Source organism: Chroicocephalus ridibundus, chromosome 3 (genome assembly GCF_963924245.1).
Source record: "Chroicocephalus ridibundus chromosome 3, bChrRid1.1, whole genome shotgun sequence".
NCBI lineage: Eukaryota > Metazoa > Chordata > Aves > Charadriiformes > Laridae > Chroicocephalus > Chroicocephalus ridibundus.
The window spans coordinates 52,673,330-52,699,850 of NC_086286.1; the positions used below are offsets into that span (position 1 = coordinate 52,673,330).

Sequence of the window (26,521 nt, forward strand, 5' to 3'; positions counted from 1 at the left end):
ATTAGATGCTGGCTTTACTGTGGCAAATTCCATTGTAAATTCTTCTGTATCAGTATTTATTTATTTTTTTCCCTCAGGTTTATTATTTATCTCATTTTTTTTCCTCTTCTCCAATGTAGCAGTATACTCCTTTCAGATTTTACTTTCTGACTACTTGGTTCTACATCTGAAGAATATGGGTACTGGGGAGAAATGTAATTCTTTTTTTTTTTTAAACAGTGTTGTTGTATTTTCAGTGCTCTTCTTGTGTGTGTCACCTTCTGTAATGGCAGGTGAATTTTGTCCTGGAGTCATACAACCCAGGGAGTAATCTTCAAGACTTCCTGACGGTTCTTTAAAACTTTGTTTTGTTTTTTTTTTTTTTTTTGTTCCTTCTCACTGTTTCTTATAATGAGGAATGCTTTCAGCTTTTTTTAAAAGAGATCTTTTTGCTGTGTTGCACTTTTCAGTTAGAAGTTGAGGGAGCTGATTTGCAAATGTCTGTTATCAGAGATTGATGTGGGTTGTGGTTATGGAAGTGTAAGACACATCATCAATAGTGAAATGGTATTTATAAATTATATTTGAGATGGAACGCCCCGTATGTCTGTTAGCCTGTATTTGGTAACTAATGCCTTACTGTTCTGTGGATAAAGTTGTTTTGCTAGTTATACTAAAAGCATGTAGACATTTCCCTGCTGTGTGTTTACCATCCTGGGCTTTTTCGAAATAGGCTGCATTCATTACGCCACTAATTGTTATTAGGCAGAAGTAGTTCTGGTGTCAGCCAGATGGTGGGGCAGCCTGTGTGATAGTTCATATCTGATATGTTTCATTTTGCTTAGAAGTTTTTGGGCTTTTTCTCCTCACCAACCCTTCAGGAAAATTTTACTTTTTCCTCCCCAGAACTTCCCTTATGTGGGGGTGGCGGCACAAGGAGCTGAAGGACAGGGCAGGCCCAGGTTCTGCCAGTGGGAAACCTGGGCAGGAGGGCATCAGAGCCACCCTCCCCTAACACCGTACTGCCAGGTAGGGTGTAGCAGGGCAGCAAGAAAAAAGCTGTGGCACTGAAAAAAAAAAAAAAAAGAAATAATTCCTGTTACAAGTTGTCGTCACCAGTGTTTTTCAAGAGAGTGAAGGCAGCGGGATCTTTTACTCGTTAAGAACATACGCTGCTTTTAGTGGAAGAAGGTGGCATGCATTTAGTTAACATGGTGCTTGATTGATTTCTGGATGAGAGTTAAACTGTCCTGGTTAGCAATTTCACATTTATACAAAAAGCTGTTTAACAAAATCCATATGCTTTGACCAGAATCCTCATTAATGTTTTTGAATTCCTTACCTACCATAATATATCCCCTGAACTATAGCATTTGAACTGTGTATCCATAAAGTACAATATATATAAAACTTTCATTAACACAGGAAATTCCAGTCTGCTTCTGTACAATAACTTTCTACAGTACATTACCCCATACTCCATATTTTCTGCTTATTTACCAAACTTCAAGGCAATGAATTGCTGTTGATTACATTATTCAGCTATCAGCTTGTTTTATTCCTTCAGAGGGTGTGGGGGGGAAAGCTCCAGAAAAGCCTATTGTAAAGCAGCAGTGCTCCTGCTGCATTTATTCAAGCTCAGTCTGGTTCTTACTGGACTCCTGTGAAATGGTGGTGCTGTGATACTTTGAAGAGCGAGGAAAAAGAGGAATCAGCTTTAAGCCTGGGATAAGAAAGTTACTGCAGAGTTGCATTTTGTTTCTGTCTTTTTTCATGCTGAAATCTGCACTCCTGGGTATAGAGTCATTTAGCTTGAACCTTCTTTCCCCAGAAAAAGCTGCTACTTTTTTCCCGCTGAATTGCTCTTCCTTTTCCATTTCAAACTATTTCCAAGAATCCAGGTGTTTCCCCTTCCATTTAGGATACAGCTATGAAGTGCTGCTGCAATCATCGTTTGTGTTGCACATTGTTTTTCACCACTCTGCTCTTCTCTCTGTGTCATGTCAAACATAAGCCATAGCTCTTCTCCGAAGGCCTAACCGTCCTTCCTCCCAGCACTGAGAGCTCAACTCCCACCTCCAGTAACCATCTGGAACTAGAAGTGCCAGATGCTTTTACCCTAATTTTTTATATTCTCAGGCAAGTACTTTCATACCGTCTCCCACTTGTGCAGGTGCTTGTGAGCAATTCCAGTGCACTCCTCCAACTCTGTGAAGTGACCTCATTGCTCTCTTTCAAATGCCTGCTTGTAATTCTCCTTAACACTTCCCTAATACCTACCAGAAACTTGAGGAGAGCTAGGCTGCTGAAGGTTGGGCCACCAATAGGCTGGCATCAGCTGCGATGCTGAGTGCTGGTTTCTTCTGGCTTTCAGACCTTTGCCCGTGTACCCCTTTGCTTGTATTCTGACCCTTGATCAACGTTTTCGGTATATATTAAGCAACAGAAATGGCAACAATATACCAATGATATTATAACTTTGATGATGAGAGGGCTGGAGAACCTATGCTATGAGGACAGGCTGAGATAGTTGGGGTTGTTCAGCCTGGAGAAGAGAAGGCTTCAAGGAGACCTTATGGCAACCTTATAGCAGTACCTTAAGGGGGGCCTACAGGAAGGATGGGGAGGGACTCTTTATCAGGGAGTGTAATGATAGGACACGGGGTAATGGCTTCAAAATGAAAGAGGGTAAATTTAGAGTGGATATCAGGAAGAAATTCTTTGGTGTGAGGGTGGTGAGGCACTGGAACAGGTTGCCCAGAGAAGCTGTGGCTGCCCCATCCCTGGAAGTGTTCCAGGCCAGGCTGGATGGGGCTTTGAGCAGCCTGGTCTAGTGGGAGGTGTCCCTGCCCATGGCAGGGGGCTTGGAACTAGATGATCTTTAAGATCCCTTCCAACCTGATCCATTCTATGAGTCTGTGATAAACTTAATGATATGAGTACACAGGCGTTTAAAATAGATGTGTGCCAAGATGCTATAGTGATGGAAGGCTTTTTTTCTGTGTGTGATGCAAGCAGTAGTCTCACTCAGCAGCATGTTTGGTACTTGCCTTACAGAGAAGAGATTCACTCCACCCTTGTGTGCTGAGTGACCGGGATCCTCCCGTGCACCCTGTCAAAACAGGCAGCACGCACTGCTCTGGGCTCCCTGTCTGGCCTTGCAAGCTCATGTGGTCTTTGTCTATTCTCTTAACAAACTTACGTTTGATTTCTTTTATATGGGATATATTTATAAAATATACAGAATATCTACATACCTATATACAGGTCTATAAACTGAAATATGCAGTGAGAAGTGTTAACTATTATTAAAAGTCTCAGTTTTGGCTGATATCAAATACAAAGACAACTTAAACATAACAGTTTCAGTTATTTCGTAAGTTAGTTTCTCACATTTATTTAGCTCTTCCTTGCATTAGTTTGTCAGCGCAACAAAAAAGTACTTGAGTTACATATTCAAGAACTATTCAAGAACAAAAAAGAAGCCCTCTCCTTACCCCAGATTTCAGAAGGGCCTAAGGAGACTGGTATGTGCTATTTTAAAAAAAAAAAAAAAATCTCTAATAAAAAAGACTTATCTCAGTCATGTTCTTCACAAAAATGTTAGGCTTTTTCAAAGGACTTTTATACTTTTGGCATCTAAATGTTAGTCAAGCTCTTTAATAATTAAACACTGATGTCTAGAAAAAAAATATTAATTATGCATCTCCTAGGCCACAGAAAGAAGCTGTTTTATCAGGCTACAAAATGATTTAGTATGCATAAAATTTAACATTTAATAATACCACCAAGCACATTTATTTTAAATGTTTCCATGTTCCAGCCCTGTCTAATTAATATTTAAGCGTTAGTGCACTAGTTATGCTCTTTTGTTTCTTACTCTGTGCACCTGAAGTTTTTTGTTTAGCAGACCTTGGTTGAAGTTTCAACAAACCATACGATGGAGTAAACAGGGTGACTGGCGTAGACTTGAGGATCCTGAGATACCTCAGAAGTAAGGTTCATGAGGAACTGTCATGAAAAATGTTTTCTGTTACAGATGAACATGTTATTGTGTATCACCAAAAAAATATCCAAAAAAGGGCTTGAGAGGTATTATTTGGGTTAAAGAAGGTTGCATCCCTCAGCCCTGCATTTTCATGTTTAACTAGAGAAGTAGTGAAGATTGTTTTGGCTTGACTAGCATTTAAAAGTGTGCACTGGAGCAAGTTTTCTAACGCCCTCTTGAATTTTAGTTCCTGAAAGACATGCTGCACTTGACAGTATATTAAGCTATTCAAGACCAAAGCCAAAGGGGAAGCCTTTAAGCTGAGCAATTGTTATCTGTTAAAGTGCAGAAATACTGGTTCTAAGCCAGGCAATGAATACACAATATGTAGATTGAACTAGATGAAATGTTCCCATAGTCTTGTCTAAGAGTCTTGTCCTTACCAAAAAGAGACCTGATGTTGTATCTTTAGGTGAAAAGATATTTCAAGTGCAAAACAATGACATCTGAATAGAATAGAAGTCCTGCCAGGGAATGACTACTGCTTTATCAGTTAGTTTACCCTGCTCCTCCCTCAGGGGCATTCTTTCATCGACAGACTGTCAAGTAGTGATACCATCAAGAACCCTAAGTATTCCAAAGTGATGCTAAGATTCTGGAAACCCCTAGTTTATTCCTTTCTGAAACTATTGCACAACCTTTCTCTTCTCTTCTCTGTTTCTTCACTGTTTATCTTTTCCTTACCTGAAGACACCTTGGAAGTGTGGGAAGAGTCGGAGATGACTCACCAATTCATTTGTTCCCTTCTTTCAGGTGAAGCCTTTGATTAAATAATCCAGACATGCTAGATGGGGTGGATTCTCCTCTGAGGCATCACCTTTATTTACTTGGTAGAGGAATACCAAGGGATAAGAGCTTCTTGTCGTGATAGCTACAAAATGGCAACCTCACTTACCTGAAATTCTGAAAGCAGTGCCTGTCGGCATTGGAGGTGTATAATGGGCTGGAAAGCATCTTCTCCCAAGGTGCAAGGCCAGTATAGGAACTAGGATTGCTGGGTTGTGATCCCACTGGCACAGAAGCAGCAGGACACAGGTACCAACTCCTTACCCCCTTGGAGACACCAGGAAGCTTTGGGCACCTTCCAAAACACTTCACAACGTGCCTTTGGCTCCATGATCAGCAGTATGCGTGGTTCCCCATCTTGTGCTACACGAGCACCAGGGCTAAGACTAGTCTGCGGAAGAGATCATGGATCACTTCTTAATTATTTTTTTCAATCAGTTATACAAATATGGATATTTTCATGGTGAGAGGAAGAAACCCACTAAAATAACTATTAAGGGGATATATCATCCCATCATTTTTTATTTTTTAATGAGCAGGTTTGGTTACAGGGTCTTTGTCGTTACAAAGGCATGGTGTGGAGTCAGGGCTAAAAGGGGCTGAGAGCTGGGAAGGAGCTGAGAGGGGCTCCTTGGGAAAAGACGCAAGTGCTGTTGCTAAGGAGCGGATTGAACAGGCTGTCTGCTTTGTAGATCCAACTGCAGCTCCGAGTTGCCAGCCTCTGAGTCAGTTTTGGACATGCTTGGGATTAGTGAGTTTGCAGTTTGCGCTAGGCATGGCCGTGCCCTTGAGGCAACAGATAGCAATTCTGAGCTTGATTTCATTTTTTTTTTCTGCTGGTCTCCGAGACATCTGTGACAAGAAATGCTGCGCCTCTGTACGCGCTGGTGGGTGAAGAAAGAATTATAAGGAAGACAGCTCTTCTGCTTGAAATCTCTGCTCTTTCAGTTCACCTCTAAATCCAATATTATTCTAATGCTTTTTAGTGCTCTGCAAGAAAAGCAAAGTAAAGCAAAGTTAAGCCACTGATAAGGTTTTATCTACAGGTAAACATTTCCTTTCCCTGTAAGAAAACTAATCTTTAGGGACGTGTAAAGAAATTATTTCCTTTTCCTCTCCACAGATTTGATGGGTTTTTAGTAAGAAAGTGGTGATGATGAGGGAGTTAAGCAAAGGGGAGCAAAGAGACAGCATCTACCTATCTGCAAATACAAAATGCATTTAGATTTAATAAAGGCAGTGAGCAAAGGGATGGGACTTGGGCGAGTGGAAAGCCTTGATGGCTTTGACAAGCCTTTTCTTTATTCTCTTGAGCTAATTGTGTCACTTGACAGGCTGGCATCAGGGTACAGTCAAATTCTGACAGGCTAATTTGAGCTTGTGGTTCCAATGAAACATACATACGGCACTCATTATATTTAGTGACAATCAGTGTCATTTTCTGCTTAAATGCAGACAGCTCAATAGATTTATTCAGCTGCCTATCTGTAAATGAAGCAAGCAACCCAATGATGAAGGTGAAGTGAAAGGGTTAGGTCAGGGGCTCTGTTTTACTCTTGATAATGCTTGGGATCCAGAAAGAGAGTGGGAGGTTGACTATTAAGCTGGTCTGAGTGATACTGGGAGAGGGGGACACAGGAGTGTAATTGCCATAACCTGCCATTTAAAGTGAGAGGAATTTTCCTTTCTGCAATAACTGAGCTAAGGATTGAAAGGACTGGTGACAAAACTATCCCTGTTTAGCAGAGGCTGCCTCCTGGACACTGAGTAAGTACAAAACCACTCATTACTGCATAATCTTAACTACCTGTTGGGAAAGGGTATTGGTGAAACCTGTGCACTGCTGGAAGATGGCAGCCTCAGCCATGGGATGCCCTTCAAAACTGAGGAAGTTGGACTGCATGCAGGATGTCACCCTGGAACAAATAATCATTAGTATTAAAATTCTGCAATTAGAAAGACAATTCTGCAATTATTACGATAAATGAACAAATGAAAAAAAACCTCCTTAAATTTCTTTTTTTTGGTGCTATTGATTTTCATTTGCTTAATGTCACCTTTGTCACATCCTCCAGCAAATTTCATTTGGGCCCCAAAATTACCAGATATATGTCTCATGTGGGCATAGGGAAGACGGAAAATGATTTTTCAGTGTTGGCTCATGTTGTTTGTTAAAGGCATATAAGTTCCTGTGACTTGGGGTTAGGACCTGACCCTCTGTTTCGTTACATCATCTTTGGTTAATGCTATAACCTTAGTGCTGCTGTGCAAGAAATCTACTGAAATGAAGACTCCATGACATTCTTCTCTCTCCTTTCCAACTCTTAAATTTTCTGTCACTAGAAAAAGTATTTTTCTTGTGGAGCAGATGCAGCTATTTGGTGTGACTATGAAATACCTGAAGTATGTACTGTCTAAATCCTTATTGTACCAATGCAATGGAAGTTTTTGTTTGTTTGTTTTCCAAAAACCATTTCCCTAACGAGTGACCATTTTATAGAAGCTGAGGAAAATGTAATTGGTATCTTATCTGGGGAATTTGATAGTTTTCTGTAGGCTTTATTCAGTTTTAAGTATTAACACATTTCCTCAAGATGTATCCCCCTCTTGCATCAACACAATCTTGCATTTCTCTACAAGGTTATGTTGATTATGTGCTAATGTGATGATGCTGTCATTCAAAACGACGATCAACATTTTAATGCTAATGTGCTGATTTCAACTTTGGAAAGAAACCTGTGCTTAGCTCCATCAAGGCAACTTTGTGTGACATATGTCACAGTTTGGAATTGATCCAACAAGGTGTTATGTTGTAAACACCTTGTTTCCCCTCCAGTGTTCAGAGGCTGAGATGTAATTTATTCCAATCAGGATGTACTTTGACAAGCCAGCTGAATGGGATGCAGCTGCTGTTGTTAAATATTTCCATCTCCCTCTGCTTTTCAGGTTTTCCCAGATGTCATCATCTTCAGAGCTCTCCATGCTAGCGTTGCAGGCAGCTCTGCCAAGGGTTAGGAGGAAGTGGGAGTGGGATGAGCTGGAAGTAAGAGTAGCCCATTATGCTTATTATAGAAAGAGATGGACAAAGGGTTTTGATTGGAAAAGCCTTCTCCACTGATGAATAACTAATTCACTTGGATACTAAATCTGACACTTATTGTGCATGTGATGGATGCTTTGAAAATTCTATATGTGGAAAGACATTTCATAATAACATGACTCAGAAACAGTGAGGCAATAAGCCTTTTGAAACCAGAGATTCTACCTGAGCTGAAATTATGTTGGTTTTTCTTTGGAATACAAAAACTTTGAAAGGCAATGTGTTTCCCGCCACTGCACAGGCGTAGCTGGTAATGAGCATTGCAGTAGACTTCACATATCGATAGAGATGCCTGTCTCCTAAACCAGTCCTCCCAAGCCAGCCAAATTTTTGCTGGATAACTTTTTAGGGAAGTTTTTGTACAGTTTATCATTGTCCTTTTGCAGTGGAGCCAGCAGCGGAGTTATTCCACGAGGTCTTTTGAAAGTGTATCGCTGTGAAATAGCGTATGAAGCTGTCTGAAACGGATGTTGTTGCCTCTCAAAGACTGAAAAAGGAACAGTAAAACTTATCTGTATTTTGTTTAGTCACAAGCATCAGACAAACTTACTACCTCATCCTTAGCCAAACACGTATGCTTAGGGTCTTCTCTGCTGCAGATTATCTGACTATCTAGTTAGCTTCAGCAGAGCTCTGACTTTCTCACTCATTTAAAATGACATCAGAAATAATTTCTCAACCATTTGTTTTTCCTTTCAATGGCTAGTTTTGTTTATAGTCTCTCTCTAGATTTTTTTTCTGCAGTCAATATTTTTACTTCAACAGTGAAGTAAATTGGGAGAAAGGGAGACAGAGTTATACCTTTGTTTAAGTGGAGCAAGTGAAATTAGAGCTGGGTCTTGTGTTTTATTGACTCTTGCAGCCTCTGTTGCTCTGATTGCTAGGGCTAGGAAATAAATTTCAGTCTCTGAACTATACTCCATGTATCAAACATCTTTACAGTGAGAATAATTCTTTCACTGTTCTTTCCATGCTCCTTAATTGAAGGTAAGAAGTAAAGATCACCTACAGGGAAAGAATGCTTTTCCTCTTAGAGATCCAGCTGCAAGGAGGAAGCACGCAGTCTGTAGGGAAAGATGATATTTAGGGGTCTTTTAAGTCATTCCTAGGGTTCCATGATGTCCCTGAGCAGACTTGGGGGTAGATTAGATTAAATTTACAACAGTTTCTCTGTAAAAGCTCCATCTATGTAGAAGGTCTTCCCAACTCCATACTGTATACTGCTTTGGGGCTTGCTCTGAAAAAATCTTCCATTGATGGCTTTTAGACATTTATGGTTCCTCCAGTATAGGGCAGTAGTAGAGAGAGTAACGTCTGTTTTTGTATTAATAAAAATACTGGATTTTAAAAGTTTGACTGTGAACTCTCTGAGTAGACATAGCATAATGCACTGCAATGGAAAATTCTTCATGCTTCCTTACATGTTGTACGCAAAGGGGCCTGCTACTAAAGTTTAAAAGAGTATGTAACTATGCCTGTTTGGGTAAGGGCCGACTGGATTGTTAATCTGCCAATTAATGTGGCTTGTAATTGTAGCTTCTGTGATTCATACTCTAGTGTGCTACAGGGCTGACTTGGGCTATCTGTTCATTTCACAACAGTAGAAAATAGGTGGAAAATAGTAACTTCCTAGCTTTACATAGCCTGCAGGCTCTATTCAGACAAAGCAGAAGACCTGAAATCCACTACCAGTTCCTTGGGCCTCCTATTCCCCTTCTAAAATGGGTCAGTAACATGGCCTGATGGAAACCATATCATCTTTCAAATATTTATTAATTTCTTGAGAAATGGCCTACCTGCTTCTGATTTGTGTGTTGGTATTTTATTTTTTTCCCTTTGTTTCCTCCTCCTGCCCTTATATTTCTTTTTTTATATAAGGAAATTGTGAGAAAATAAGTTTATTCATACTCTTGTCATCATCCACTGATTCTGTTCTCCAATTCTGCATGAATTATGCAAGTGACAAGTTACGGCAAAATTTGTAGGTGCAGAAAGCACTGTCAAAATCTAGCTGCTGACATCACAAAGTGAACTTCTGCTGAATGCTCTCTCCTCCTTACAATTAAAATCCACAGTATTGCCTCTACAAACCCAAGGTGTTGGTGTTATGAACCTATAAGCAGAAACAGTAGCAGAGTGGTCAGTGTTAAGACTCAGGAAGGATCTGTGTATAATATGCCTTTATTCTCTGAATACTGTCTCTACACAGAAAATGTCAAGGGTCGCAGTTGCTTACAGCTGTGATTCTCTCAGACCTTTCATCAGGATAACTAGCTTCTCATTTACCACCATCTATCTTGATTTCTCCCTTCATAGTGCCCAGTCCTGAAAAATGAAGTGTCTACCTGAGGTAAGTGTCTACTGGAGGATAGTGTAAACTGAGCTGAAATCTTCATTTTATGGTTTATTTCAAGACAACTCTACTTTGAATCTGGGGAGCAAAACAAGAATATGTCTTGAGAAAATGTTTGGGATTTGTTTGGTTGTGGTTTTTTTTTCTTTTTTCCAGCCAAGGTGGAAGAGCTCCTTTGCTGTGCTTTTTTCCTTGCTGTATTAAGTTTCTCCCATACCTTTTTGGGCATAAAGAGTAGTTTTTACTGACATTCAACATAGATTTCACTTATGAGTAAGACGTATAAACTTCTGGCGCCGTCATTGATGCTCTGAAAGAGTGGAATCAATAGTGGCGAATACTGAATACATTTCAGTGCAAAAAGTTAATACCCAGAGCAAACCCCACTTTTTTCATTTCCTGCATAGCAACTTCACAGATTGTGCAGTACAACCTTGTTTAAATAAAAAAAAAATAAAAAAATTGAGTGTCAGACAGCTGCTGAAAAGTGACTACTTTTAGGTTGCTAAGCAGAAAGAGGTCAGCTTTCCTTTAATAGCTTGGCAATCAGAACCTCGATTTTCAAATATTATCTGAATGACCAACATTATTTTCTATCTCCTCCTTTTTATAATGGCTAAGCTGTTTCACTAGCTTTGTGCTTCATTTTTGGTGCCATGGGAGAAAGAGTGCTGCTTGGTATTCTGAGGCAAATGCGAGCATCAGGGATGGTATTTATTTACAGATATGCCAGGTTTTATACTGCATTTGCCAGAACGGTCATCTGACGTAATACTCATTTCCAAGCTAGAGTCTAAATATATACCGAAATAGTTCACAATTATTAAAACTTCTGCTGATGTTGCTGTGGGGTTGGGATTGTTGAAAGATTACGTGTTGACACTTGTGCTTTTATTGCACTGCATGTTTCTCTATCGAATTGATCCTAACAGTGCTGGATAGAGCAGGGCTAGCAAGATGGGCCTATGCCTTTGGTAAATGACAAGTAAACCACCGTTTCACTATTCGTTCACAGATATCCATCAATGTGTCTTCCCTCCTCCTGCTTCCGTATTGTTATTACTTATTGAGACATAAAGCCTCGTGAAGCTGCAAAGCAACCTACACAGAGATTCCTGAGAGCTCATAGTGGATTTTGCCCCGATACACGATGTCAATCAGTTATGTGGAGTTGCTACTAAGTGGTTCTAAAAGGCAAAGTATCTCGTTGATTCACAAGTTGCAGATTTGCATGAACAGAGGTTTTATTGTGGTTGTTCAGAGTGGCTCCACTGAAGTGATTTTACTGTTTTGTGTTAATCTGTGCAGGAGCCGTTTATGATATTAAAAATATTGCAGGCTGGCCCAGCATCGTGTTTAGTGTTGCAGTAGACTTGCATGATAAATGAATGGTTGGGCTCTATGAAAAAGTGTCAATCCTTCTACTTCCAAAATATATGGTAGTGGTCGCTGCTTCCTAAGAGTCATTTATGTGCTCTGAGGCAGTTTTTGTCAAAGCAGGCATAGTACAGCTTCGTGTTATGGATTCTTTTTTGCCCCTTTATTGCCTCTCTATAGTACTTCATAGCTATCAAGCTGCTTGCGATTAAAACAATATACTTGTTTGTGCATACCTACAGTTAGTCTACATTTTTTGCTATTAGGTTAATCCTCTAGAAAACAATCCTGTCTTTCATAATTTGTTAGAAGCTGCTTAGAAATTTATACCTTCATGCTGAGAAAGAAGTGCCTGGAACAGAAGTTGTACAGATGGATGAAGTCTGACTGGACTCTCTCATCCTATGATGTGACTCACCTTACATCTGTGGAGGAACTGAGGGATAATTCTGCGTGTTGGTTTGATTTCCTCTGTCACATTTCTCTGCACATCTTCATTCTGGCCACAACTAGAAGTAGAAATGACACAATGTGATGAGATAGCGTCTTCAAGTGTCTGGCCATGCTAAGCTTTGGTTAGCACAGGACATATTCCAAAACGACACAACCAGAGCCATTTGAATACCTCCTGTTTCCAGATTTCTTTCAGGGAAGAGACTCTGCTGACATCTTTATGCATAAAAGCAGTCCAGTCCAAGCCTCCCCAGCCCCATTTTCTATTTCCTGGACACTTGTGCCCACCTTGTAATCTGGTGTTTGTGTATTGCTGTAGTCTCAGCGTGGGTCTAAACTTTGCTGCTGGCTCTCAATGGCTTCACAGTCTAGCTCCTGCATGAACTTCTTGTCTGGGGGTTCAAGGAGACCTCATCTCTGTTTTCACTCTAGCAGCTGAATCTACATGGGGGTCCTGCAATGCTTGTTGCTGTGGTGGGTACTAGGCATCAGCGCTGTCTTCTTGGGTCACCTAATAGGGGCAGAGAGGAAGTCTTCTCTGAGGCTCTGGCTCATTTTCATGTGCAGAATAGCACGGATTTGTGGAGGTCACTTGTCTATATTGTTCTCTGCATTGCTACACCTGTTCAGACCCTGTAATCTTGCTTCAGCCAACTGCTCTCACTTTCTATTTATCCCCAGAAGGCCTCATCTCAGGGAGTTCTTGCTGTTTCTGTGCTTAGTTTCTGCTTCCTTATTTCTCCACCAGCCAGATCTTCAGAGTACAAGCTGTCAGGGAAAGTATTATGCCATCTCCATGGGGTTTTGTGCCCTCTCCCCACCCCCAAACTAACCTTCAGAATAACTTTAACTAGTTCTGCTGCATGGGAACCCTTCATTTAATGGTTAATGTAGAATGAAATATTTGTATGGAAGACTTTCATCTATCTCTGAATGTTTTAAAGCTATTTCAAGGGCCATATGCAGGAGACGTCTGGAAAAGCGTCAACATCTGCTCTATCACATTCATGCTAAAGCAAAAATAACTGCTGAACTCAGTGTAGTTACTGTGTATTCATAATTTTTTGATGCTCACCTGAACCTTCTGAGGTAGTCTCCAAAATAGTCTCCATTTTTTTTAAAAGATGTTTAGGTTTGTACGTATCCTGTGAAATCAGTGCTCTTGAGGCAAAGGACCTTTAGAAAGACTGGCCCTAACAGGTTACTCTAATGGCCTTTTCATGTTTTTGCTTGCTTTCTGTCTTTTTTCAAAATCAAGTATAATTTTCTAAATTGGATTAAGTAGGTAGTTGATTATTCCAATTATTTAATTAGTAGCCATCTCAAAAAGCTGTTCTCAAGGAATGAAGACTTAAATACAAATATATTTTAAAAAGTAACTCAACCCTCAAAAAAAAAAAAAAAACCAGAAAGGTGACTAGATCTATACAGTATTTGCCAGTTAAGGTATAGTATTATCCATGATTACATTACTCTTAAATTTTATCTCTGTGTTCCTACCTGTAAAAGCTTAGTAGTAGCTCTCCAGTGAAGAGTTTTCCATTTACTAGTCAGTAACAGACTCATACAATTGTATAATAATCATCGTTGTCTTGAACCTTCTTCAAAGGCAGATTGTTTGTAACAAATTCACTTTACATTCTGCTTTGGGTTTCAGAAGAAATGAATTTAAAAGGGTTGTGATTAAAGGCCATACTCAGTATTGGATTCAGGAGACATCAAAAGGCTTTACAAAGGAAGAGACAAAAGATTGAGGATTACCTTGTTGACTAGAGGGCTCTGCTACATTGAAACAAATTAAATTGGCCTCTAACTCCACACTTTGGCTGTGAGGCCCTGGGAAGAAAACGACTGTTTCTCCTGCCTCGGTCTTGATGCCTGCCTGGTTCTGACCTTTTCACTTCCACGCATGACCCTGGTGTAGCCTTACGGTGGTGGCTGCAGCTGAGGCAGAAAGGGCTGCCCTGTGCCACTCAGTCCCGGCTAGGGTTTGCTCCAACTTTCTGTTATGCTGGGCCAGGCCATACTCTGTGTTCATCAGTCTCATCCGGAGGTGGCACACTTGTCGAGATAAGATATGCCCAAGGTTTGGTGTCTCGCCTATTAATTCTGTAATGCGTTTTAAACCTGATTCTCAACTGATCATCTTTTAACAATCACTAGGCAGTTGCTCAATACTAAGAGCTCGCTTCTGCCTCTTCACAGCCCACAGTAAAAATGCAGCCCCGGAAATCTTCAGAGGCCTTTCCCTCTCCTGCAAGAAACTGGACCAAATTGTTCAGGAGGAGGGGGCTGTAGAGCAGGGCTGTGGCTCTGTCATCGTGTGTCTAGATATTCATGAGATGTGGGAAATACAAGCTGTGTTCTGTAGAGAGTCTTTTGTGCAATACTGGAGAAAAAGAAGAAAATGCTTAAAGTAAGGCTTGTAGGCTGGGATTGGGAAGACATTGTTTCTGGTTTGTAGCTCAAGATTGTTTTTGTAATTTCCATGAAAAAAAAAAAAAAGCATGATACCGAAGAGAAAGAATCCTTGAAGTGGAAACTAGGTGAGTGTTAAAAGCATGTCACTTATTGGCCAGTTAACTTGCCTTTATCTGAGATAAGTTTTGAAGGTTTACTCTGGTCTTTTGATCCAAAACATCTGGGAAAAGCTGTTATATGAATGACGGGCAATGGTAGTGTCTTCTCCTTTTCTTACAGTACCTGTGGTTTAAAAAGTTATTTCTATTTTGGTTTGTTTTGTTCTGGAGACTTGAAGGGACCTGATTGAAGAAAAGGATTCATCTAGTTCTGACTTTCAGTACCTAAACTCTAGAAAGTGATCAAGAGTTCAGATGTACCAATTTCCTACCGGTTTCCTACAAAGGGAACAAGTTTATTCATTCATTTACTTGACTTGGTCTTCTAAACTAACATATTAGCATAGATTGGGTGCTGATTGTAACTTCCTGCTTTCACTCTGGAAACCCAATGTTCTCCCAAAAGCAAGAATTTCAATACCTTGCCTCTAGGTGCTTACTTCATCTCCTAGTTTCCAGTAATGATCTCTAGTACTGGGAGAACTGCTTCTGTACATACATGAAGGTTTGGAAGACGTTCTGCTCCATTTTGAGAACCTGCAGCTTCTTGGTGTTACTAAGCAAGATTTAGAGGGCTGTTAGCATGGTGTGAGCACAGATGTTGGTCGTAGCCAAACTGGATCCACCTTCGCAGAGCAGCTGTGTACATTGTGGAAATGTGAAATAAAAAAAGTAATTAGTTAGCTTTTCGGTAGTGTAGTGAGTTTCCTCTTGAACTTTGAGTATCTCATCTGTATGCTTTGCTGCTAATGAAATTGAGTTAGTCCTAAGTTCATTTGTAGTTCACCTCTCTAGAAAGGGCTTTCCCTCTCATTTATAAGGCTTCTTTGATTGCTCTACAGCTGAGTGAATTCATGTTGATGTTTCATTACCAACTGAATAGCATAAACTGTGAATGTGAGATAGAAACTTTGTTGTTTTAAATTCCATTAAGCTCCTTGGCTTAAAAATCCTAGCCCTTAAAATCAGATGTTCTGCATGGAAATGCACTGTACTACATCTGCTTAAATCTCTATAGGCAACCACAGAGGTGACAAGAGGAAAAGATACTGACACAATCATTGAAGTGTGGAGGAAGGAGGGTATTCAGTTGAAATCATGTTTCATTCTTCCAGGTTTGTTACATTAGGACTTGAGTGAATAGCGCTGCACAATCAAATGCTTTGCAGATATCATTTGCTCAAAGCACCACTTCCCCATTTAATGACTGGTTTTTGAATGCTTTGTAAGTCTAGAATTTTCTTTTTCCTATTTTGAGAATAGTGTTATGGTGTTCAAAGTATTTGCTTTTATCAGTGTTATAATATCTTGAGCCCAAACGACTGTAATTGAAGATTCTTTTCTGATACCACCAAATGACTATAAAAAACCCAAAATATTTTGATTGCATGCTTAGACTGAGCAAGTGAAAAGGTAATGCTCCAATATTAGCCTTTGACGAGACAAGAGACTCCCTTTTTCCCTCTCTTATAAAATGCCATTTTGAATTGTTTTGTGCAATTATCAGTTTGTTTGTTTTTAAAGCTGCTCTTCCAGGCTTTGCAGCCTTTTGCCTTTTTGTGAAATCTACAGCAAGTCATGCAAGTCTGAAGAGGAGTAAGTGATACATTTGTGAAAGAGCTATGACAGTTCTTTTTGTAGACTAGTAAAGGCAGTCAGGATAAGCTTAAGGAACACAACAAATGTATGAAAGAAAATTGTTTTAATGACTTTGAGTAGAAAGCTGTTGATCTCAGATTAACTTTCAAGACTGACTACTGCCTGATACTTTGAGAAATATAGCATTGCTCTTGTTGGTTCTTCCTTTTACCATGAGTTTTCAGTGTGAAGCAAAAAGTGTTTCTTCCACGAAGGACGGTTAACCTTGTATCTCTGCATTTGTCTCAGTTTCCTTCCATACTGGTGTCATTATTTATGGTATGACTTATATTCAACAGCATTACAGCTAGTGTTTAAATGCGAAGACACCAATGTGGAAAAACATCCATACTGTGGAGGAGCATCTAGGTCTACTGATTCTAGTGATTTATGCTTAAAGTTATGCTGAGCTGAACGTTCTGGAGTGACGTTTCATGTTTGTGAGCGAAAAGCATAACTGTCCTGCATCTACACCAAATGTCAAGGTAGAAATACAATCCCCAGAGGAAGCCATTGGGATGCCCAGTGTAGCCGAGGGCTGGGGCAGAGCATCCCTTACAGAATGGATGGGGGTCTGGTAGAGCAGAGCCCAAAATGCATTTCAGGTCTGACAGTAAACAGCTGAGGAAATCTGATATGCAATAAACAGGGCACACTATACACAGAGTCCCATAATGTTACTTTAAAGTAACTTTTCAGGATACATCTGTATTTAAATTCTGTACAACACACTGTTTCTTCCTGACAAAATAATTTGCTCCTGAATCTTGCCCTGTATGGAGCAGAACTGCTCTTGCTGCTGTTAGAAAAGAGAAGGAAAGTGCAAAGCCAAGAATGGGGAATTGAAATATTTTCTTAAATAAAAATACAAGCATTATGTAGTCTTCTGAATAGTCAATATACATACATTTTGTGTCCAGGTTGCATGAAACAATGACCTTTTACTACATGTGTATCTTTGAATTGGGCACCTACTTTAAACACCAAAAAAGACTGGTGGATTAACCTTGTCTGGCTGCCAGGTGCCTACCAAGCCACTCTCTCACTCCCCCCTCCTCAGCAGGATAGGGAAAGAAAATAAGATGAAAAAACCTGTCAGCTGAGATAAAGGAAGTTTAATGGATGGTAAAAAAAAAAAAAATAATGCAAAGGCTGTGTGTGGAAGCAAAGCAAAAATAAGATTTATTTTCTACTTCGCATCAGCAGGCAGTGTCCAGCCGCTTTCTGGGAAGCAAGGCTTCAGTATGTGTAGCAGCTGCTTGGGAAGATGAAAGCCTTAATAACAAATGCTCCCCTCTCCACTGCCCACCCCCCACCTTTCTCTTAGCTTTTATTGCTTAGCATGACTTTATATGGTGTGGAATATCCCTTTGGTCAGTTTGGGTCAGCTGTCCTGGCTGTGTCCTCTCCCAACCTCTTGCCCACCCCCAGCCCACTGGCCTTTGCAGGTGTGTGTGGGGTTAGAGAGACAACCTTGAATGCCGTGTGAGCACTGCACAGCAGTAGCCAAAGCATGGGTGGGTTGTCAACGCTGTTCTACCGAGAAGTGCAAATCACAGCACTATATGGGCTAGTATGAGGAAAGCTAACTCCATCCTAGCTGGACTGAGTACAGGAATGAAGAGAGACAAACATAAAAAGAGACAACCCTGTGTGGGTGGTTACTTTTTTTTTTTTTTTTTAAATTATTAAAACTTGCATCTGGTGTTCTGGATCCAGGATGTTGCCAAAATAATTCTACATCTGTGTTTGATTGAATAACCTTTGATTTAGCAAGCGTAGGTACGCTTGTTACTAAAATTATTGCATGTGACTTTCTAACCACACTAGATTTCATATATGAGATGTTCTAAGTAATCTTCATGGGTTTATAGCTTCATCCTTGTCTGCAGAGAAAATGGATTGCTTTGGACAGAGTGAAAAAATGAGTAAATCATTGCCATTTTGTTTCTGGGAGGGCTCTCTGATTTTGAGCTTCTCTTTGCAGACATAGCCTCTTTGCACAGATAATCGCTGTGGGAAAACAGAAAGCTGTCATTGCTGTGGGACATTCAAGTCTGTCACCCTGGAACATAAATTTCTTCTCATACAGCTGCTGTAATGAGCAGTCTGTTTTTCAGTCAGAGGGTCAGCTGTGGTTGTTGTCTTACCAGGTACAGATAAATCATGTAGTGCTATGCTGCTGTAGTATTGGTAAGGGGAAGGGAAAGTCCAGGAAATCTTCTGTTGACAGATAAGAAGTTTTGTTAGTTTTGCTGTTGTTGTTGCACAGCTTTAGGGTGAAGGCAGAAGTAAATAGAGGTCTGCATAGCTATTTGAAATGTTCAGGAAACTTCTAATTCAGCATTCAGCAGTTGCTATAGCCTTATGCTTGTCAAGTCCTTGTAGGTACTTAGGCAGATCATTCTCCCTGGTATGTGTGGCAGAGCTACAGAGTTGTATGGCATTATTACTAGTAGCAGAATTTCTCAAGGATTTAGCCAAAGGCATGCTTTTGACAAATATAATGCTGAACATTGTCTTTCATATCACCAGCTGATGGCTTTCAGTTAATATTGCTGATCAGGGCCTGCAAATTTACCAAGTTAGAAAATGTTAATCTTTAAATTCTAGACCATATCTTCAGACAAGGTTAGCTGATGCCTCCTCCAAGCTGTATGGTACCCTCTGAGAAACCTAGCCGTTGATCTGCTCTGTAGCTCTGCTTATTCATTGTTGGCATATTTTATGATCCTGCCTTGGAAATGGAAAGCTTGAGTGTTTTATTGAACTCTTGCTAACAATTGGCTCTGTATTAAAAATCACCTCTGCCACCACTCAGAAATATTTTACTGTTGCAAGAAAGCTTATGAGCATTAAGCTGAATGTGGACATTTTGTCAACAATGTTAGGATGTTTAGGCTTTTTTGTTATACTTTTTTTTTTTTTTTTGTCTAGAGGTTGGTGCTGTCTGTGGCTTTCAAAGGACATATATAACAATAGCCATGCAAGAAAAGGAGCACAGTATGAAGATAATTGCATCAGCACAGACATGGAGTAAGCCCTGGAGATGAAAGAAGTCTGTGAATTAAGTTCACTTGACAATTATAACCATGAACAAAGCATACTAGACATGAGGCAATTTAATCATTGAAGTTAAATAGTAAAACCACCAATGCAATATGTACCCTTACATTTTGTTTCCTTTACAGTAATATACACTGTTGCGGGCCGTAGCATTAACTCGGGCTTAATGTCAGACTTATAACTTTCTAAATTACTGTTTTATTCAATTTTTCCCTTCCCAAAAGATCCTCCAAACCTTTCATCTTGAACAGTAGCATTTGCTACAGAAAAGTACCTGCAGTCCTCCCTCAGACTGCTAGATGGGCAATCTTTGGACTGAGTGGTGGCTGGGGGTCAAAAAGCTGGATGAGGAGGGTGGCACTAGAAGGGCAAGGAGCTGTAGCTCAAGTTCAGGTATAAGTTTGTTAAAATTAACATCATTTTGTATGTAATGATAAACTTGATCCTTAGTTGCTTCTATAAAAAACCTCAGGGAAGCGAGAATTGCACCCAATGAGTTCTTACGGAAATTCACTAATCTGTATTCCAGCTTTTTTTTTTTTTTTTTAAAGTTCTATCCCTCTTTCTTTTTGTAGTGTCTTTTGTCCCTGCCTCAAACTCCTGCAGATAACTCCCCTCTTCAGGTGCTTTTACAGCTGCTTATCGTTTAACCAGCCAGATCCCTCCTTATCACTCAAATATTTGGTTTACAAGTCTATTGCATGATTTGATTTTCCTATCTCTTTTTTTTAATTTTTTTTTTTCTTTATACCACTAGTTAATTCTTCAGCAAGTCTGGGAAGATGTTTTCCCTTGTGATGGTAAGGGAGTCTGGGATTAAGTGTTTATAGCCAATCTGCCACAGCCTGTGAATCCATTAAGACAGTTAGACCTGCACGAAAGGTCAGGAAAAGTAACCTTTTTCAGCTTTACCACTCCTTAATCTCATTTGCTACCTCAAAAAGTTGTGCTTTCTCTTCTGGTGGAGGTATCTGTATTATAATGTCTGTCTATAAATAGGTCTTATATCAGCTGCAGGTGAATAAAGCATTGTCCCTGAGGACACAAAGGCTTCATCCAATTTCTGGAACATGCATTTTGACCAGTTTCTCAGAATTGGGAGTAGTGGAGAGAGGGACACTAACGAGGCTCGGCTCACCAGCTGGTGATCCAAATCTCTGGTGTCTGACATCTTTGCAAATTATTCCCTCATGCATCATCTTTATATGGTATCACCTTTATTAAACAATGAACAGTATTTCACAATATAATGCATCTTTCCTGAAAACTTGGAACATTCTCTAAATATAGGGCTACTTGGATGAAGCTACTTAAGTTAAAGTGTTGCTTTGTACTTGTTCTTAGGTTAGGCTTTCAGTCTGCCCTTGGAACATCTATTTGCTTAACGCCTTTCATGTGTATACTTTTGCTTTTTCCTTTCTTGGGTTTAGGGACTTTCTGCAGAATTACAGTCTAATCAAAATAAGAAGATTTAAAGTAGAAGTTGAGTGCATTTTAGGGTGATAATATGTTAAGCTTACCTTCAGGTGATCAAAATCTGAGGTCAGATTTAAGTTAAGGATCCATCTACATAAAGACCCTTCAGTGACTGTACTCTGTTTAACTGTAGTACTGGTCAGGTTTTTTTTTTTTTTTTTGTGGTTGTTATTGTATGCTTGGGGTTTTCTTTTGTTTCTTGTTCTTTTTGTTTTTCCAAATAGCATTTATTATGGTAGCAGAATTTTCAATGTAAGAGACTCTGATCTAACAAAAAGTCTGACTGTTCTTTCAGAGAAAATCAGGATGAAATATTTCATGTTGAGTTTGGCACTCCACTTGCAGAATAAAGTGTTCTCCATCATGCGTGAGTCCCAAACAATGCTGTAATTAATACAAATTAATGGTGGTGTGTCACATGCTATTCCCACGCCAGTAGTTCAAAATACAATCTTCTATTTTTTCTGGTCAGATTGTCAGATGGTTCTGATTTAGGTAGGCTCTTGGATGACTGTATTATTCAGAATATCTGAGTTCATTAAGCAACATGATTTGTGTCACACGAGTAGCATTTTTTTATTTGCTTTTTAATCTCATCCTTTCCCCAGGGAGACAATTGTTTGTGGAGAGGATTGCCTTTGAAGGTACTGTTTTGATTATCTTATTCATAGCAGTGCTATAACTGTGTATTATAGTCTTCCCTATATCTGGACAATCTGCACCTGTTTTAATTGCTGAATGTTTTTTAGGCCTGAATGTCATCCTTTATTCAAAACCTTACTGTCTTGAACCTCCCTTGCAGATCTGTTTTATGAGCGTTTTACATTTCTTTTGTGTAACAGTAAATTACTACAACTTTTACATGAGGTGCAATGTAGCAGAAGTGCAGGTTTAGGAGTGTAATCCCATTCAACATCCTATTGGAAGAAATGGTTTAGGAGCTGTCTTTGAGCTAGCTTACAGCTCTGTCCTAGTACTTGGAGAGGCTGTTCTCATCTAAAATGTTATTTCCACTGAATTCAGTGAATTTACATGTACTCCCTATTAACCAGGTTCTGGAGAGGATTAATCAGGTTCTGCAGAGGGCTCTATGGCATTTAAATTCTGGTGTTTATTTGGAGCTGGGGCTGGTCATGGTCCTGTTTGCCCTGAAGTTTCTGGTAAGATCACAGCCTGAAATAGAAGGAATGGAAAGAGAAAGATGCTTGTGTGACTACGAGTGAAAATATTCCTCTGAATAAACTTAGCACCAGTATTTGTGAAAGTGTATTTCTATAGCAGTTGAATGAGTAATAAGGTATAATGAGGACCAGGAGTTTCTGTCTTCGTCACTGCAATGCATTTTAAAGTATTTTATAATAAAAGCCCTGCTGTTTGTCTAAGAATAACAACTGCATTGTACAATGTGACTTGTGGAATTCTTGTACAGAAAGTGTCACTCAGCATCCTTCTGTTACTTGAAATGTAGGGCTGTGTATAACAAGATTCTGGATTCACAGCTTAGTCATGTGAAGGACTTTAAAAATATGGTTTTAATATTGAAAGAATAGTCTGGTCATGAGTTTCAGATGTGTTTATACCCTTGGCTTCACTGCCTGAAACTTCAATTACTTTTTTAAAAAAATCAAATATATGGGATATCTTAAGCTCTCAATTTAGATTTCTTAGGGAGAAAAGAAAAGCATATCTGTGAAAGAAAGGAGGATAAAGTAAAAGAAGTATTGGATTGGAGAAAGCTGATGGAGGACAGCAAGGGCTCATTTTGATTTGTTCTGACTTTATGAAATGTAGAATTTACAAATGCACGGGATTTATTTTGCTGTATTAAAGGAAATGAGAGCCCATCAGTTACAACTGACCTGTATATTTCAAGCAGTCTGGTGCCATTAGCAAAATGCAGAGGATTTTCTCTTGCTGTTAATTTTATACAGCTCTCATCAAGTGTGCATGTTGAAATCTCTCTAATTAGAGATACCAAATATTCAAAATTAATAGCTATTTTATGTCAAGTTCTCAGCTACCCTTACTCATTATCTTTACCCTTTGTATGCCAGTGATGAAAATGAACAACTTCTATACAACAATGTAAAGATTATTTTCTGCCTGTTCTGTCATACTCTGCTTCACATATAAACATGGCATGATTCTTAATCAATATTGTGCTTACTAAAGCCTATGAGAAAAATATTTTCCTTTTTTCTTTTTTTTTAAGAAAAGAGGCAGAAAACTGTTTTTGAAAGTAAATATATTTTTTTCACCTTCTATATTCTTTCATACAAGGCTTTAAAGGAATTCTTACATATGCCCAAGGCTTCTGACATTAAACATTGTCTGAGCTATGAGAAAGCTACCAAGTGGTGTCTGCAAAGAGACAAACGTATGGCAATATTATGGAGAGCTTGTAACTGCAGCCACAGCAAGCATATGTGGTCCTATAGACTTGGTTCTTTATTACTCTATGCTCAGGGCACAGTAGATGTAAAATTTGTCCTTTTTATGCCCTCAATCTTGGCAATCAACTAAGGATCTGGCTATTGTAGGATGGATTTGTGTAACTTATAGTTTGGACGATAGACCCCACCCTCCTCAGAACACCATCACGTAAAGGAAGAATTGCTGGCTGTAAAGCCACCACAGCCCTGCTTGTGTGCTGCTTGCTCCTTGTTGTAGTTCTCTTGCTGAGGTACGGGTACTGTTTTTGCAGGAGGTGGGAGGGGGCAGGGAGCCATTATCTGGCTCCCTAGTTTGCAATGTCAGCTGAGTGCAAATGAGACAGGGTCCTGGCTCTGGCTGAGGACCACAGGTCCACAGTTGCAGGCCATTGTTATCAAAGAAGCAGCAGTCTCTCCACGTGGTGTCAGTAAAGCAAAATGCCTGTTTTGCAGGACAGCTCGATATGTTTGGCATAATAAGCCCATGATCACAGCTGACATTACATCCATTCAAGGGCAGGGATGCAAACAGGACCTAGTTATATCCAGTACATTACAGTACCAATCAGAGCTAGCTCCTGAGGCGGCACGTCCTGGCTTCTGAGCAACGTGGGGGAAGGAGGGGGGAGCTTTGTCTTGTTCCACTAAAGCCACCAGATGATGATGAACAGTCTCTCTGCTGCCAGAGAGCGGCATAAGAGCCTGTGTTGCAATGGGCATGCACAAATCACCCACTAAGGTCAGTGATGACAGTGCTTGCCTTCTTAGGGGGTGCATCAGCTTTCACTTGCTCTTTTCGTAAACACAGAAGAATCAGATTAGAGCTTGGCTTTTAATAGCTGAGCATTCATCCCCTGCTTCTTCCCTCATCTCCCAATCTACCCCAATGCTGTCACAAGCCTCATTCTGGGGCTGTCTCTTATTAGCAGAAATTAGCTGATCCCAGAGGAGATATTCAGATCAACAAAACATCCCATTCCAGGAAAATCGCATCTTCAGCTCTGCATTGTGATGCACCAAGTGTCTTTACTGCTTAGCTACAGGAAAAGTAGATTTTTCTGTGACACTTCTATTCCGCATCATGACCAGCTGGAAAATGTAATGGTAATAGCAGCCTTTTTATTATTATTATTTTTTAAAAAATCTTATTTTAATCAGCCTTCCTTGGTCATATGTAAGCTCTTCCTTCTTCTTTTTTTGGAAAATTGAATGTGGACAAAACTACAATGCAGGGTAAAGGAGAGGCGATGAAAATGCTGGCTTCTCCTCACAGCAGCCTGCCCCAGTTGTGCTGTCAAAGGGTTACTGCTTCTAATGCTGTATCCAGCCTCGGGCTGTGTCATGGGCCAAAGGCACCTAAAACCCTCTAACTTTCTAGGGAACTACAAAAGTCAAAGAGCATGTGCAATTTAGGGATTATGCTCTTGTTCTTCAGAAGCTAAGGAGAACATCACTGCTGCAAACCCTGACAGTGACAGTGTGGAAGCAGAGATGTTGGGACCTTCTAATGTTTCCAGTAACAGCAAGCTTGTTTTTGTTGCACCTCTGAACGGAAAATACCAAGTATATAAAAGAAAATGGGATACCTGACCCGCTTTTCAAATTTTCTGTTGAGTGAGGAGTAATGAAGGTTTTAAAAATCACCTTTTATGCTGGGATGATTTTCAATTGCATAAGCCTAGAGAATGTGTTCCTTGTGTTCATGTTGAATTACTATGTTTCTACCAGGCTGTTTGGTACTCTTTGCTCTGGTAGGTAGTCAGGGACTTATGTTAGAGGACTAGCCTTTCTTTCAGCCTTTGCTTGCCTTGTAAGAGAGGTAAGGACCAGAGTAAGCTTTTCCCCTAATTTAATCTGCTTTCCAAGGATCTCCTTGCATAGGGAGCTAATGCTAGGAGAGCTAGAGAAGGATGGGAGAGTAAGAGAGGTGTTGAGGTAAACCTGAAACACTGAAATTATTCCAGGTAATGTTCTGGCCCATAAGAGGAAGCAGGTTAGGAGGCTGATTTTGGGGAAAGGTTGGTATTGGCACAGGAACATAGAGGTCTCTGAGAAAGTGCTCTAATTTTGGGGAACAGCTCAGAACAGGTATTGCACAAAAAGGACTAAAAGTGACCTTGATTTCCTTGCACCCAGGAAGAGGATAGTGAGTGGTGAAAGGATACATGATCTAGAACAGGTAATGCAGACCCCTGATTAAATTTGTGAAAGATGACAAGCAGGCATAGTAACCACCCAGTTTACATTTGGGCATGCTGCTCATACACAAATTAAGAGCTGAAGAAGTTCACCCCAGAGGGAGTATTCTTTCTTGCTTTTTTCTATTTGTTCTTTTCTAGTTGCTGGGATGTGGGGAGGTGCTCTGAGAAACATCTAGCTGTGCTTTCTGATTTTACTCTCTTCTCTAGCCATACTAGAGGCAGAACTGTGGACCAGATGGATGTCTACCCTGAGCTGGTAGGACAACTTCTGCATTATTGCAGTGGAATACAAATATAAGGCTTCCACAGTTTGGTCCTTTTTCTTCATAAGGATAGATCAACAAAAACAAAAAGTCATGAAAATGTGACTGAACTAAAGTATAGTGGGTGATCTTAGTGTTATGGAAAACACAACTTTTTGAAAATTTTGAAAATGTGGGAAAACAAAGTATATCTGTGTTGTTGGCTTTTCTAGTGTACTTCAGTATGGATGAGCTTAAAATAGCTCTTTAAACTAGATAAAGAAGAAACATACCTACTGTAAATGAGGGAGATAAAAGTCTTTGTCAGAAATGTCCTATTCCCCCGAAAATGCAGAAATGGATAAGTGGAACAATAGTTTTCTGGAACAAGATGGTGGGTGTTCCCTAGCACATTGATTTAACATGCAGCATAAACAATGCATGATTTCTATAGCTTGGAAAAATACTTGAATATAGTTCTGCCTAAAGTCCTCTCCCTGGATTTTGAAACAACAGAGGGAGGGAAGAACTGCCAACAGAACTTGCAGGAAGACACTCTAGGATGTGGTTTCTGGAGCAATTTGAATGAAAGGTGTGGGATTTGTGTGCTAGTTCAGAGAGAGGAGCTGCTCTCACAAAGAAAGCAATCTGTGTCTATCACAGAGGATGAATTGTGCGGGCTGTCAGTTCCAGAAGGACAGTCAGCTTTGACTAGAATTGCTGTACTGCATCTGATGAGTGGATTTAACAGTTCCTGGGAGCACATTTTTAGTACTCTAGTTGTAAACCTG

The 26,521-nt window shown here is 39.9% G+C and overlaps 1 long non-coding RNA gene across 2 annotated transcripts in view; it reads left to right on the forward strand.

The window, feature by feature from the left end:
• Positions 1–6,341: 6,341 nt before the first annotated feature.
• The window catches only part of LOC134513859 (uncharacterized), a 115,920-nt gene continuing 95,740 nt past the window's right edge, over positions 6,342–26,521 (forward strand). For both annotated transcript variants that reach the window (XR_010070526.1, XR_010070527.1), the window contains exon 1: positions 6,342–6,580. This is a non-coding gene — a long non-coding RNA (uncharacterized LOC134513859). The remainder of the gene's footprint in view (positions 6,581–26,521) is intronic.